The sequence below is a fragment of the Lepisma saccharinum genome, chromosome 19 (genome assembly GCF_977018435.1).
Source record: "Lepisma saccharinum chromosome 19, izLepSacc3.1, whole genome shotgun sequence".
Classification (NCBI taxonomy): Eukaryota; Metazoa; Arthropoda; class Insecta; order Zygentoma; family Lepismatidae; genus Lepisma; species Lepisma saccharinum.
Genome location: NC_139247.1, coordinates 69,737,136 through 69,751,015, shown reverse-complemented (window position 1 = coordinate 69,751,015; position 13,880 = coordinate 69,737,136). Strand labels below are relative to the sequence as shown.

The 13,880-nt window shown below is 41.4% G+C and overlaps 1 protein-coding gene across 1 annotated transcript in view; it reads right to left on the bottom strand.

Annotated features, from left to right (window-relative positions):
* Nucleotides 1-13,880, bottom strand: part of LOC146003192 (protein amalgam-like) — a 586,579-nt gene that overhangs the window by 266,316 nt on the left and 306,383 nt on the right. The gene's annotated exons all lie outside the window — the stretch shown is intronic.

The window sequence follows — 13,880 nt, the reverse complement described above, 5'->3', positions numbered from 1 at the left end:
GAAAAACAAGTGAATGTAACTCGGGAAAACCAATGTGTTCATAGTTTTATCTACTGACCGTATGAGGCGCTGCGGTCGACGAATAATTCGACAGATTTTTGCTTCAGGTCCAAGACTACGAGACTGTACTGCGAGCCCATTCTCGAAGTAAATGTTTGCTTCAAGTACGGTCTCGCACATTTCGTCTTTTCCCGGTAACTGCAGTCTTACTAGGCTGTGGCGCCTGAACCCAAGGCTACTATAATCATTTGCGTGGGTTGTGTTTATTCTCACATGTGCCGAGCGTTCCTTTACAGACTCAGCTTTTCCCTAAGGTGTGGAGATTTTATCCTCCGAGACAGTATTGCTGTAGTTAATAAGGAGTATATGAGAACATTAGTCTTAGAATTAGAGTTTTTGAAATTATAATGTTATTCACGCTTTTAATAAAACAGGCAATTTTTGGGGCGGGGGTCGAGGAAGGCTGCTCCGGCTCTTTTAGATGGCATACTTCAACTTCAGAAAACGAAAACTTCGCAGCTGTCAATACTGGCCTTCGGTTTCCATAAAAAAGACACACCAGTAAGTGTTTGTCTTAAATAGAATCGAACTTGGGCTTACCTTTTGGAAGCAGAATCGAAAAGTTCTCCGCCGAATAACAATATCCTTCAGGACCACCAAGTTACGACTATGGACATTTTCATGGTTCTTAAACCGCCTAAATTGCATATGGAGTCCAGATTAGCGTAAACTAGTCTTAAGCTTTGTCACACAGAAATCAAACATTGAGAGGTGGATTAATTTGAGCTAACACAGGCACCACTTCTGATACAACGTATTATAGGATTTCAGAAAAAAGCATTAAGAAAACTTACTTCTTGTCTCAAGTGAAAGAGGGTCGTTGGGTACACTGCCAAGCTCTGCTCTGTGGGAACTTTCTCTGTTTATTCTCAAGTTCCAAAAACAGCCACAAGGTGTCACTGTTCTCACGCTTCCTATAGAGGCTACCTAACCCTTTGCTTCTCTGGACGCTGTTCGTGTGACCGAGCTGTTCAAAACGCAGGAACAATACGTGAGAGAGAACAACACATTTCCTTTCATGCTATAGCCACATGATGTGTGTAGAATTGCGTGCTGACCAAAGATTTTACAAGTAATTTCTAGTCTTTTATTTGGAAAATACTCAAAAAAACTTTCAGTCAGGAACATCGCTGGGGTATGGTGTAGGCGGACACACCCAGCTTGTAACAAACCCCAAAACTAAATGATAAAAGCTCTAAACCTGGCCTTCCTAACCTAACCACATATCCATTATTCAACCTAAATAGTGATGGGTTATGGTCGTTCCTTTTCGGGAGTCAGTTCACCGGAGCTCGCTCACAGCAAGGAGTCGTTCACGAGGAGTCGTTCAAAGGAACGATGCAGCTCCTTTTTCGAGGCAGTTCACTGGAGCTTGCTTACTGAGGGAGTCGTTCAAAGGAACGACGGACAACGCTCGCCGTTTTTTTTTTTTTCGTGGAGTTGAGCGAAGGGGGTGGGGAGGATTGTTGCTGGAGTTATTCTGAGTGAAAAGGATTAGGGAGGGAGGGAACTTCGCTAATCAAGATGAAAGAAAGGGGAAGAGAACATACACAGCAGGAAGGAAACAATGTACCGGTCAGGGTGCGAAATCATTGAAGACTGATGGGGAGGGGGAGGAAGATCTTAATGTATTTCAACTTCTAAATTTTTTTGGTGTTAGATAATCCTACAAATGTGTAATTTAAATAATGTATTATGGCAATTAATTTTACTCCCTTAGCAAGATTAAACATCTTGCATAATAAGTTGTAATATACTGAGAAATTCATCTTCAGAGCTTCTACACCCTTTTTTCTCCTTTAGATGGCGGCTGCTGATAAGATATGAGTCTCTCCCCGAAATGAAATTTCTGGCTACGGATCTGGTTGGATTCGTTGCTTACGTTTTCGTACCGTTAGATCAACTGTGGCAATTAAACATGAACGTACGCAGTATTATTTTTTCCGGAGGGAAGCAAACGAGTCATATTCCATGTAATAATGGGACAGTCCTTCAGTTTGAAATTGTCATATTCCTTCTACACCATTCTAATAATGAACAAGTTACTGCGACTGAAATAAAATAATATATGTTGAATATATAATTGTATTTTGCAAATCATTTTTCAGGGTGCCGTCGCCCCCTTGCCCCTCCACTTACGGATGTCCATGCAATTGGATAAACGGCGAAACAAACACCCATAAGAGAATGGAGGAGACAACGCTAATACTTGGATTGCAAATAATAGCACTTTAATTCACACGCTCTCCCCAGTTCTTCCGCCCCCACCTTTTCTTTACGATAGTAGATCTGCCGATTGTAAGACATTTGAATAAGGAAGAGTACAGAACAGGAACCCTGTGTGTTTCATCGGAGCTTGTTTCCGAAGTTCCTTTTATAGTTATTCTCACGTTGCGAAAACATGTCACAGTAAGTGTTAAAAGTGAATAACCAGCCAATCCCCCCTCTCTCCCTTGTTGTTCTGCTATTGTATTGTTGTTATAAATAGAGTTGCGCGCATTTCTCTGTGGATAACCGCCACAACAATACGGGAAGCAGAAACAAAACACGGTCGCTCTCTCTCTCGCAGGTACTTGGGAGTGAACGACTGCGAGCGGAAACTGCTGGAGCGACTGGCAACACACGCAAAGCTCACGACTCCGAGGAACGGTGAACGACCACAGAGGAACTGATCGTTCACCCCGAAGGAGCGGGCAGTTCACAGCTCCCAAGAGGGAGCCGTTCAAAAGGAACGACTCGTTCACGAACGACCCATCACTAAACCTAAACGGATTTGTAAGGTTAGGAAGACTAAGTATAGAGCATTTAGTCTTGGTCCTTCTGGGCAAACTTGACTTTCCTAACCTTAAAATTCCGCTTAGGTCGAATAATGTATATGTGGTTAGGTTAGGAAGGCCAGGTTTAGAGCTTTTATCATTTAGTTTTAGTCCATCTAGGCAAACTTGGCAATCCTAACCTTAAAATTCCGCTTAGGTCCAATAATGGATATGTGGTTAGGTTAGGAAGGCCAGGTTTAGAGCTCATAGTATTTAGTTTTGGCGTTTGTTGAGAGCTGCGCGTGCCCGGCACCAGACTCAACAGCTTTCCATGCTATGGGCATGGTGAAAACCAAAGATTTTACACGTTAAGTTTTAGTCTTATTGGAAAATACTCAAATGTCTAGGAGCCAGGAACAGCCATGTGGCGAATCAAAATGGGCACAATCCCCCAATATTAGTTATGCTACTCCAAGCACCTACACTGTGAAAATGACTACATGCATTCATACAGTGATTTAAAGGGTTCATATAACGGTGCAGTGGAATTCACTGTGGGGTCTTCTGCGGGGCACATCCAGCTGTTAACAATCACTAAAACTAATTGCTAAGAGCTTTAAACCTGTTCCTCCTAACCTAACCATATACTCGTATGCATTGTTAGACCTAAGTGGAATTGTTAGGAGGGCCATGTCTAAAGCTCTTTAGCAATTAGTTTTAGTGACTTAGCAGCTGAAAGAGGAGTTTACAGGATTCTTGTTGGGAAACCAGAAGGTAAGAGACCTGTAGGAAGGCCAAGACGAAGATGGAGGGACAACGTTGAGATTAACCTAAAGGAAATCGGTAGGGATGGAAAAGAATATATAGATCTTGCTCAAGATAGGGACAGATGGAAGGCCTGTGTTGCTGCAGCCATGAACCTTCGGGTTTAAGAAGGCTAGAGAGTTAGTTAATTAGTTAGACTTAGCAGCTGGATATGCCCAGCACCATACACCAGATCCTTCACTGTGTAGGTTAACTGCTTAAAAATATGCACAGAAGAAAGCTTCTAGTTCATTTTCATAAACTGTAGACTCAGTCCTGATTAACCTATCTGTACATAAAGTGGGATTAAAAGGTCCCGGGTTCGATACTCGTTGAAGGCACATAGTGGTTCGGATTCCACTTTAATCTGTAGACTCAAGAAACAAGAGAATTCCTGCACCTGGTTGAATTCTACGGTCTACTAATGATGACGTAGCATGAATAAACAAAATCTGTAACGAGGTCTTCATCAAAAGAAGGTACCGACTGTACCAGAGAGGGTGAAAGGACGTGAATTATTAACTACTTTGTATCCGTACGTTCCCTAAATTCGTGTATTCTGCCAGAGGAACTACTGGACCCCACTGAGGTCTCCTTTTGAATACTGACCCAGAAACAATCCTGGCATTGTCATTTTAACAAAGACACTAATATTGTTCGAACACAAGGTCGGGGTTTTCCAAAACCTAACAAACTGCAACAAAAAGGGGTCTCTTTGAGGAAGTAAGGTGCGCCTTTGTGGCAACCGCACCTTAAAGTTTAGCGAGCCAGAAACCAATAATTGGGTTAGAGGGATCTTTGTGGATTTGCATTCAACCCAGGTAGCAAACGTGACCTTCTGATTTTGATTATTATTAATTTATTAGCTATCCATACGTACTGATAGAACTGGTGTTTACAATGCCAAATAGCAAAACGCATCGCGCGATACCGGTACGGTTTAATGTATTAGCTTCTCTTTGATTGGTTCGCAGGTATATTGGCAACTGCCATTATCAATTTAACAACGTTCGAGATGTGTACCGGAAACCCAGTGATTTCTCTCTGCTGGTAGTGTGCAAATGTTTGATGACCATCAATGTAGAATGGTGGCGAATAGCAGGTAGACGAGCGTTTGATGACACTACTGAATGAACATCTATGGTTCGTTTAGCTAAAATGTTACCAATAGGAGTGTATTGAAATTTTTATTTGATTTCTCACCAACATTGGCAATAAAGAATTTGGTCTTTTTCGCTGGTGAACTTCGAATGAAAGGCTTTCTCTCCTGGTGGTTGCAAGCTCGGTCTGCAAGTCACTGCGCCCTTCCGAACCTAACTCGAGAACGGCCCGACGGTTGCATTTCAAATTTGGAGGCTGCGGGGGGAGGGGGCAGTCCCCTCTTATCGCTGCTGAACTCCGGAAGAAAGGCCATCTTTCCAGGTGGTTGCCAGCTCGGGCTGCAACCGCAAACTTCAGTAGAACCTCCCGGAGTCCGGAGGTTGAGAAAAAATGGTGGAGTTCGGTGTAAAAATCTGGTATGCCAGAGCAGGACACATTTGTCCGGCCACAATCAGTTCAACATTCCTATTTATTATCGGATGTCGTACGTGAGCGGTATATGTTGCCGCTCTCGTGTACAGACTCCATATCTGGCACGCGCAGGATAAGGATGCTGCGTTGTGTTTCTAGTAGACTACAATGTCCTTACTTAATTAAAAAGCTGAGGCTGTAAAGGGGCACTCAGTACATACCGGGTAGTCAGAATTAAAGTTACTCAACTAAGAGCCCTCTGTAGCCTGTTTGAGGCATCGTAGAACTCTGAAATTTGGTGAATGCACTATGTAAACGATGGGGAAGAAGATGGCGATAAAACAATAGTTCAATTTTCTGCCACCAGGTTGAAATGTGGCGCTGTACTTCCATGATGGGTTGTAATAATGACGTAAACTGCTCCAATTGGTTATGGATTTGCCTTTACCTTGCAATCTTCCAATAAACGAGAGATTATTTTCTCGCAACTTCCAGCCACTAACAAATATCTTTCTAATTAATAACTCAGCTAAATCACTTAACGTGAGTGCTGAACAAAAGTTCGGAAGTGATCACCATGCCATTAAATAAGAACGTGCATTGCTGGTGAAGTTGTTTTATCAGAACGGTAGTAATAGTGCAGCTGCACTGGGAGGTTATCGTCATGCAAAAGAACTTCAAAAGGGACCCATGAAGACGCATGGGTTAAGAAAGATGAAGAAATTTGAACATTATTACAGCGTCACATTTGAACCTGTTGGCGGAAAATTGAACTATTTTTCCCGCTATCCTCTTCCCCATGGTCTGCATAGTGGATTCACCAAATTTCAGAGTTCTACGATGCCTCAAACAGGCTACAGGGGGCTCTGATTTGGGTAACTAATTCTGGCCACCCGGTATAAGGACAAACACAGGACAACACAACCACGGCCGTCTGTTCAGGCGCCAGAGCCTCGTTGGCCTGAAAAGACTGCTGTTATCGGGGTGTACTACGTGGAAGTGAGGTAGTCTTACCAGAAGGTCACCCCTTACAAGCCCAACAGGGCATCCCCGATGGCGTAGTGGTAACGTCCACACCTTGTAATGAAGGGGTTCGGTGGAGGCACATATTGGTTCGGATCCCTATATCCACATAAATATGTGTGTGTGTATGTACGTATAATGTAAATATATAATGTAGCTGAGCTTTTGGATGTGTCTCAACATTTGTACGAATTTATTTCATTATTGTTTCTATCCTATTATGGATAAATTTATTCTGAACAAATCTAATCTGAATATGTATTCATGAGAAATGTGTTCATTTATGCTATATTCTCTAATGATAATATTGGTTGTGGATTTATGGATAATTTATATATGTATGTGTTGTATGTGTATATATATGTATATTTCTGCGAGCGCATCATTACTCTGCATTATGTAAGAATGCCTTTTGTTATAGTTATATCTATGTGATATGTATGCATGCTATTTAATCTACTTTATATTCATATTTACTTTATTTATAATTTTATTAACGCCTCTGTAATTGGAGATATCCTTTCTCTGTAGATGGCAAATAAATAAATAAATAAATAAATAAATAAATAAATCCCACTTTAAACTGTAGGTCCGTCCTGATTAGCCATCTGTGCATAAAGTGGACTTAAAACCCAAAAAATCAAATTGCAAGCCCAACGCAATATATAGCGACATAGAATAACCGAAATTTATGAAATAAATTCCTGCGTTAACAGTTTGAAATTAAAATTTGCTTTCCTCTAGCATAATCCATCCAAACCTGCCACAATAACACTCTAGACCTCCACTCCACTCGCAACCTCCGAGGAAGCAAAACATTGTTCTTTAATTATTCACGCGCTTACAAAATGCGCAACGCACTCGAGAGGGGGAAGAACTCCACACGCACAAAAAGACAAAATCCACACACGTCGTGACAAACATATAATTTTATTTCATAACATGTCACACATAATTCAACCTTTCAAGCGACACGCCAGCAGCTCACGGAATATTGACTTTCTCTGCGAGGGCAGGAAAAAAACGCACAAAACCCAACGCACTTAGGTAAACCGACACGCTCGCAAGAGAACTAAGCGTCAATCTACAAAGTTGACATTAATCGTGTAATTGCATTCTTCTGTTGATTTTTAAGCTCTGTCGAGGATTTGACGCACACAATGATTGAATTTTTAGTTAAAACCATTGCTTTTGAGTTGGTTCCAGCACTGCTATGACATGGAAAAATGGCAACTAATGTTATTGAGTTTCATCGCAGTCTTTGCTTTGCAGCAGTTCTGAACGTGTCGATTGCGTTCTTGATTGGTGGTTGCTTATTTGATTGATTGAACTTAACATGTTGTTTCAGGATTTCAATATTCACGAAAGATCCAGACTGATTATAAAAAAGACAAAGAATCATTTTAGACCTCTTTTTCTCCTTGTTCTAAATAATATCATTTCCTCAAATCAACCATCAGCATTGTAATTGTCTCGTTCTTAAAGGATCGATCTTTGAAGACTAACGAATGTAGGGTAAAGGAGGGGAAGTTCACCACCAAAATGTTTTTCATTTTTTTTCTTCTAAACGAATAGGGGAAGAAGGACAAAATTTATACGATACAAAAAGTAGTCATTGTGGATAATGAGGAATATAACATAAATACTGTGTTACTTATACTTATGACGTAATATTAAAAATACTAAAATGAGAAAAAGTGGCGAAATTCCCGCCACATGTTGTGAAATTCGCCATATAACTTATTTATCATTTTATCGTCAGTTTAAGTGTATGAAATACCAAGTTGTTGCCAATAAGTCAGACAACAAAGTGTAAAAGGCCTACAAATCACAATACAAAACTGCTTAAAAAGATACAATACAAACATGTTTAAGAAACATAGGCCTAAATGTTCATATGCATTGTGAACAAGTTGTGTGTGAAAGATCGCCTGTAAGGAGGGAAATTCGACACATTCTTGTTACTCTGGTGAATTTACGAGCAAATGCATAGTCGAAAGAAAACAACTTATGTTTACTTGTACATGCAAGCTTTGCAAAGCAAATCTTTTCATGACATTCTTAAGGTTTGAGGTTACGATATCAATAATTAAAAGGAAAAATATTTCTTATCTGCCACGAAATGATAATTTCCAACGTAGTATTCAAATTCGGCACCTTTCTTTGTCTTCTGTGTAGACGCAACCGCGCATTCCAAACTGTACTGCTTGCTTGCTAGTTCGCTCACCACACTGCAGCTGTCAGTGGAAACAAGGCATCAGTGAGTGTTTCCAACCTATAGTTTCTATCTACGATTACAAAAACCACAAGTACGGCGAAATTCCCAGCATGGCGAACATCCCTTCCTTTACCCTATGTCTTTCGGAGCAGACAGAGAACTTTCCTGCGTCCTGCGACCTGGATCTTGGCTAGTTTGTAGGAGTGCTTGAAGTTCCAGTCTGTTGACTCTGTCTTCGTATTTGTCAATGTTAGTCGTTTGCCTTTTTCATGGCGGGATAGTCAAGAGTCGGTCTGTTGTCACGACTGTCGCAAGTGAGGGTGAGGGGTCTGTATAGGAGGAAAATATTTAGCATAAGGTCAAGGAATGAGTTGACGAGTGGATAAGATTTTAGGTGAGGGATGCCCCTGGAAGGAGGGGAAGTGGTGTCTGCTTAATTGCTAGGTAGCGAGAGAAACAGAGGCTGCTGCTCCGTTGAATAGAGAAAGAGAAATGCAGTTCTGGAATATGAGGTAAAAGGCAATATTTGAGAATGTGAAACAGAAGATCTGGAAGTTCTCTGGATGCATCGTTGTCACTGCTTACTGAAGTCGAGGCATTTTGTGGACTCTTCGGGCTGGCTGTATCTGACCGATGGTTTTCACCGTTGGATTTGGATGATGTGGCTGCATGGCCCACAATTTTATTCTTTCCCTCATCAGGATCTCGAAAAGTCTTTCCACGTCCAAGTCTTCATAGATTTGTACGTTGGTTGTGTAACTGTCTGCTCCGTAGATGATACGAAGAGCCCTATTTTGGACCTTCTAAAGCTGCTCAAGGTTTGGTTGGTGCAGCGTGTCCCCAGACGTCCCCAGGCGTAGGTAAGGAGCGTGCGAACTGCGATGGTGTAGATCGAGACTCGTGTGGATTGGAGAGGACTTGGCTTCTAAGCAGTGGGCGCCCCAGTCTTTGTGAGCCTTTGTTGGCAATGTCCCGGATGTGCTGCTTTAAAGTCAACTTCTTGTCTAGAAGGACCTCCAGGTATTTGGCGTTGTCTTCCAATGGGATGAGTCTATTGTAGAGTCGAAGCCTTGGCTGGAGAGGTTCCCTGCGTTTGGTGAAAATCACCGCCGAACTCTTCATCGCGTTGACCTTTATCCTCCAACTGGTGGTCCATGTTTCATAAAGACGGAGGTACAGCTGCACGTAGGTCGCACAGAGTCTACATTTGAGGCTTGACGTGAAGATTTCTGTGTCATCAGCATACATGTACATCGGTGAGGTTGGCATATCCGTTGTGTCCGGCAGCGGGAATAGAATGGAACCCTGCGGCACACCTGGAGTGATTGGATGCGGAGTTGATGTTTCTCCATTAAAGCTGACCACAAGTTGTCTGTCCTTCAGGAAGGAGCGTAGCAGCTTCAGCTCCCCTTGTTGGAATCTCAGCTGGTGTAACTTGAAGATTAAGCCGTCGTGCCAGACGCGATCGAAGGCTTTCTCCACATCTAAGAAGACTCGTAGGGTCTGTTAAAGTTGGAAGTTGTGACATCAACGACTCTGAGTAGTTGAGTAACAGTACTATGACGTGGACGGAATCCGTGTTGAAAATATGGAACCATATTTCCCTGAAAGGCTATGGTCTTCATTCCGTCGGATTGCAGTCTTTCAAGGGTCTTGCTGAAGTCACTTAGCAAGCTGTTAGGCCTATAGTTTACTTACCACATGACATCTCGTGCCCTTAACATGACGAAGCGTTAATAATTTAAGCGTACGGCGAGTGTCTCGAACCGGATTGGGCCTCCTATATTTAACTTCTCTAATTGTCTTGTGGTTGGCTGAGTTTTGGTCCAATGTCATTTATGAGGTCATCCGCAACCTGCCACGTGTATATACTGTATCCGCTGGAACAGACATACAAGACTTGCAAGCGTTCACAACTCATAATAACGTGTCATCAAAAAAAATTAAAACATCTAGAAAAACTATCATTAAAATAATGAAAATAATATCCATGTTTTTCCAAAGTAAACAAATAAGTTTTATTTGAGAAGCATCGCCATCTGTCTCTCACTCCAAAACAATGTGATATTGTTTACTATAATTAATCATGTCGCAAAGATATCTTTCACTTCATATATCACAAAGAGCTCCTTCACAAAGCAGCCCGCACTTAATCCTCTTCAAAGTAGTTGTTTTTTTCCTCCCAATGCATTCTATTCTTTTCTATCTCACCATATGAAAGTACCAAAAGTACAAAATATTGTTTTTTCATTTTGGAATTTCAGGTATTAACTTAGTCGGTACAGCCGCTGCCGTTAGGGCGTCTGACTACCCTGCGAGAGACCCGGGTTGGATCCCGGCGGGGGAGAACTGGGATTTTTTTTCCACCTGTTCAAGCGGCTCCGGCGCCCACCCAGTGTCGTATAAAGTGGAGGAAACTCTGGAGGGTAAAGGCGGCCTGGGGCGTGATCAAGAAAGTGTGGGACCCTAACTCCACACCCTCTATACGCCTGCATGGCTTGGTGCATAGCACAGGGGAGCACTTTACTTTCCTTATTAGGTTCCATTCTTATCACTGCATAGGCAATGGTAACACACTGAAATGCATTAGCTGCTAACAGACACGGAAATGCATGAAAGGGTTGCTGTTGCGTGTGAAGAACTAAAAATACAGCGGAGAAGATCGAACACGACTATTTGAAGAAATCAAATTTACACACTTAACTGTGTCACTTTATGCATCAACCTTTATTTTGATGCATTTGGAGTTCTGTCCATGTACTTGCGAAATTGTGCTGCACTTCTAGTAAATATTTTCAAACTCCACGTCAATAGTATGTGACGGTGTATGCTCATCCGAAGAAAACGTCATCAAGTAAATGCACGCCTCCTGCATAAAAACCCACCATAACATTTCAAACGTGTGACAGGAACTGCACTTTCCATAATGCACACTTTGAAAATAATAACAATAAAAATAAAGTCCCTGGAGCGAGACCAGGACATCTGCATTATTCATAAGGTCGTCGCTCACAGAAATTCCTCGACAGGAGAAGAAAGGAAAGACGTCACAAATATTGCTTCAAAGTTTATGCGCTCACTACAAGGTCCTTTCGATCGTACCAAAAGATTGAAGTAGGATGCTTTATTCACTATCCTCGAGACATCTAGGAGTAAGTTCCAAAGTTTGAAAGAACGGGAAATAATTTCATTATAAGTAGGAACGTGGTCCACAAGAGACAACCATGGTTTAATGAGAATTAGAGATTTGTTATCTTCTGCAAGTTCCTTTTTACGAGTATATGCAGCATTTTTGTCCAAGATGCAGTTCGACTGACATAGGACAAAACTGATGTATAAAAAGCAATTTCGAGCACATTCTAAAGAATAGTCGAAGTATGTTATTAGTTCATCATATAGCCTATGTACAGTACCTATCAACTCGCACACTCACGCACATACACAGAGCACAATATGAACGTCAAAGATACTTTTAGTCCGATAAGAGCTACGAATCAAACAGAATCAAATCCATACATGCACGCACAAAAATAAGTTAGCTTTTCTATGTAACGAATGTAAATTTAAAGAAAACAACTGTTCTACAGGGCAGGGCCGGCGCTAGTCATTTACCGCCCTGGGCGGTGACGGCAGATGCCGCTCCCTTTCGATCCCCCCCGTCATTACGCAGCAACGGAAAATTGAAAATCAATATATTCCTAAGTAAAACATCAAACTACACTATTTCAATATTATTGAGCACAAAAGGATATCTCGCTCGACCACAGTTCAACTTTCAAAAATGCGACACTAATTTTATATTATTATTATTATATTTTATGAAAACTCTCTCTCTCTTAAACGTATCTTAAATGTAACAAGTATTAGGAAAGAAATGAAGGCTTGACTTCATATGTTTATCGTTGTAGGTCTGTGATGTATGATTGGATGTTTAAAATAATTACATGTAATATTTCCGGATCTCCCGCGTGGGTGATTAAGGTTTGAATATTTTCCTGCGTTGTCCCCGCATAAAGCGGCATCAGCCTCAAATTAATGGGTACCTGGGGGAGGTAAAGGCGGCCGGAGAGTAGTGCTGATCGCATAACCTCCAAAATGCCCGAGATCGAGAATGTGTGTGGCCTTAGCCCCACGTCCCGTAAATGTCGCCTTCATGACATGGTGCTATGTGCACAGGAAACTTTACCTTTGCATGTAATATTCTTTTTCGTATAATGCTATCTTGCCTAAAATGGAAACAATCGTGTTTCAGTATTTTTATTAGCCTTAATTTCCAAAAAGAAACTGTTCGCCACTGCCACGGTTACCGACAAAGTAAATAAATTCGAAGTTCTACTCACATTAGGTGCAAAATCATGACCCTGTATCAGTTTTAAGGTCTCGTTTAGTGTAATTCTTTAATTATAGCCGAAAGCACTTTTAGTTCATCTTTCAATTCAGTAGCCTTCATGTGTTAACATCCCGGCAAGTTTTATAAACTTTTAAGACAAAAAGATCAGATGGCATGTCTTTATGCTTACTAATATCATAAAATAAATCGAAAATTCACTGTGATGTTTAAGCTTCTAAAATCTTTCTCTTGAGAGCTAAAATAATCGTCTAGGACTCGGTAACAAAAATCAATTTTGTACCGCTTTTGTGGATCTTCAACAGTTTCATCATACTGAAACTGCTGCTTCTTTCGATTTCGACCCTGAACAGTTTTGCCTATCTTTGGATCATCTATATCTAAATTCGATGCCAATTCTTTCTCATCAACCGGGACTCACAGGTCGCCGCCTCCCGACGCCTCCACGAGTGGAGAAACTGACATTTTCCATCACTCCTGCTTTAATCAAAGCGCTGATATATTTCTAAGAAATATAACAGCATGTAACATCGTTTTGAAGACATTTGCTCATTACATTACGTGGAGTAAAAAGTCATACCAGATAACTAGTGAGCAAAGAAATGTAAAGCCACGTAACTGGTTTGCAATACACTGAGCCTCATTTGCGACCATTTGGACAGTTTTATTGTCGCCAATTATTTGAAGGAGCGCATCATACACCTCTCCCACTTGATATCTCAACGGAGTTAAGGAATCGAATCTGCTTTCCCACCTTGTGCCACTCAGTGGTTTTAAAGTGAGACTACTCATATGTTCCTTCAAAACGGTGTTTTATCATATATAAACTTCCAAGTTATATAATAAAATATTATAACTTTCAAGTTTTTCTTCTCAAATTTTACCCCCCCCCCCTGAAAATTTGCCGCTCTGGGCGGTGGCACGGTTCGCCCCCACCCCTTCCGCCGGCACTGGTACAGGGCGATATCAAAGTCTCTTACCATCCCATATAAAATGTAAAGGAGTTATGCTGGGTACAATTGGTCATGATAGAAAACTGTTAGGCCTAGGGGGGGACCATATTGGTGTGATCCAGGTGGAAATCCGCCATATTGGTGGCCGCCACATTGAAATCTACTCAAAATTTATAAATGGGAAGGGGGTGACGTGATACATCAAA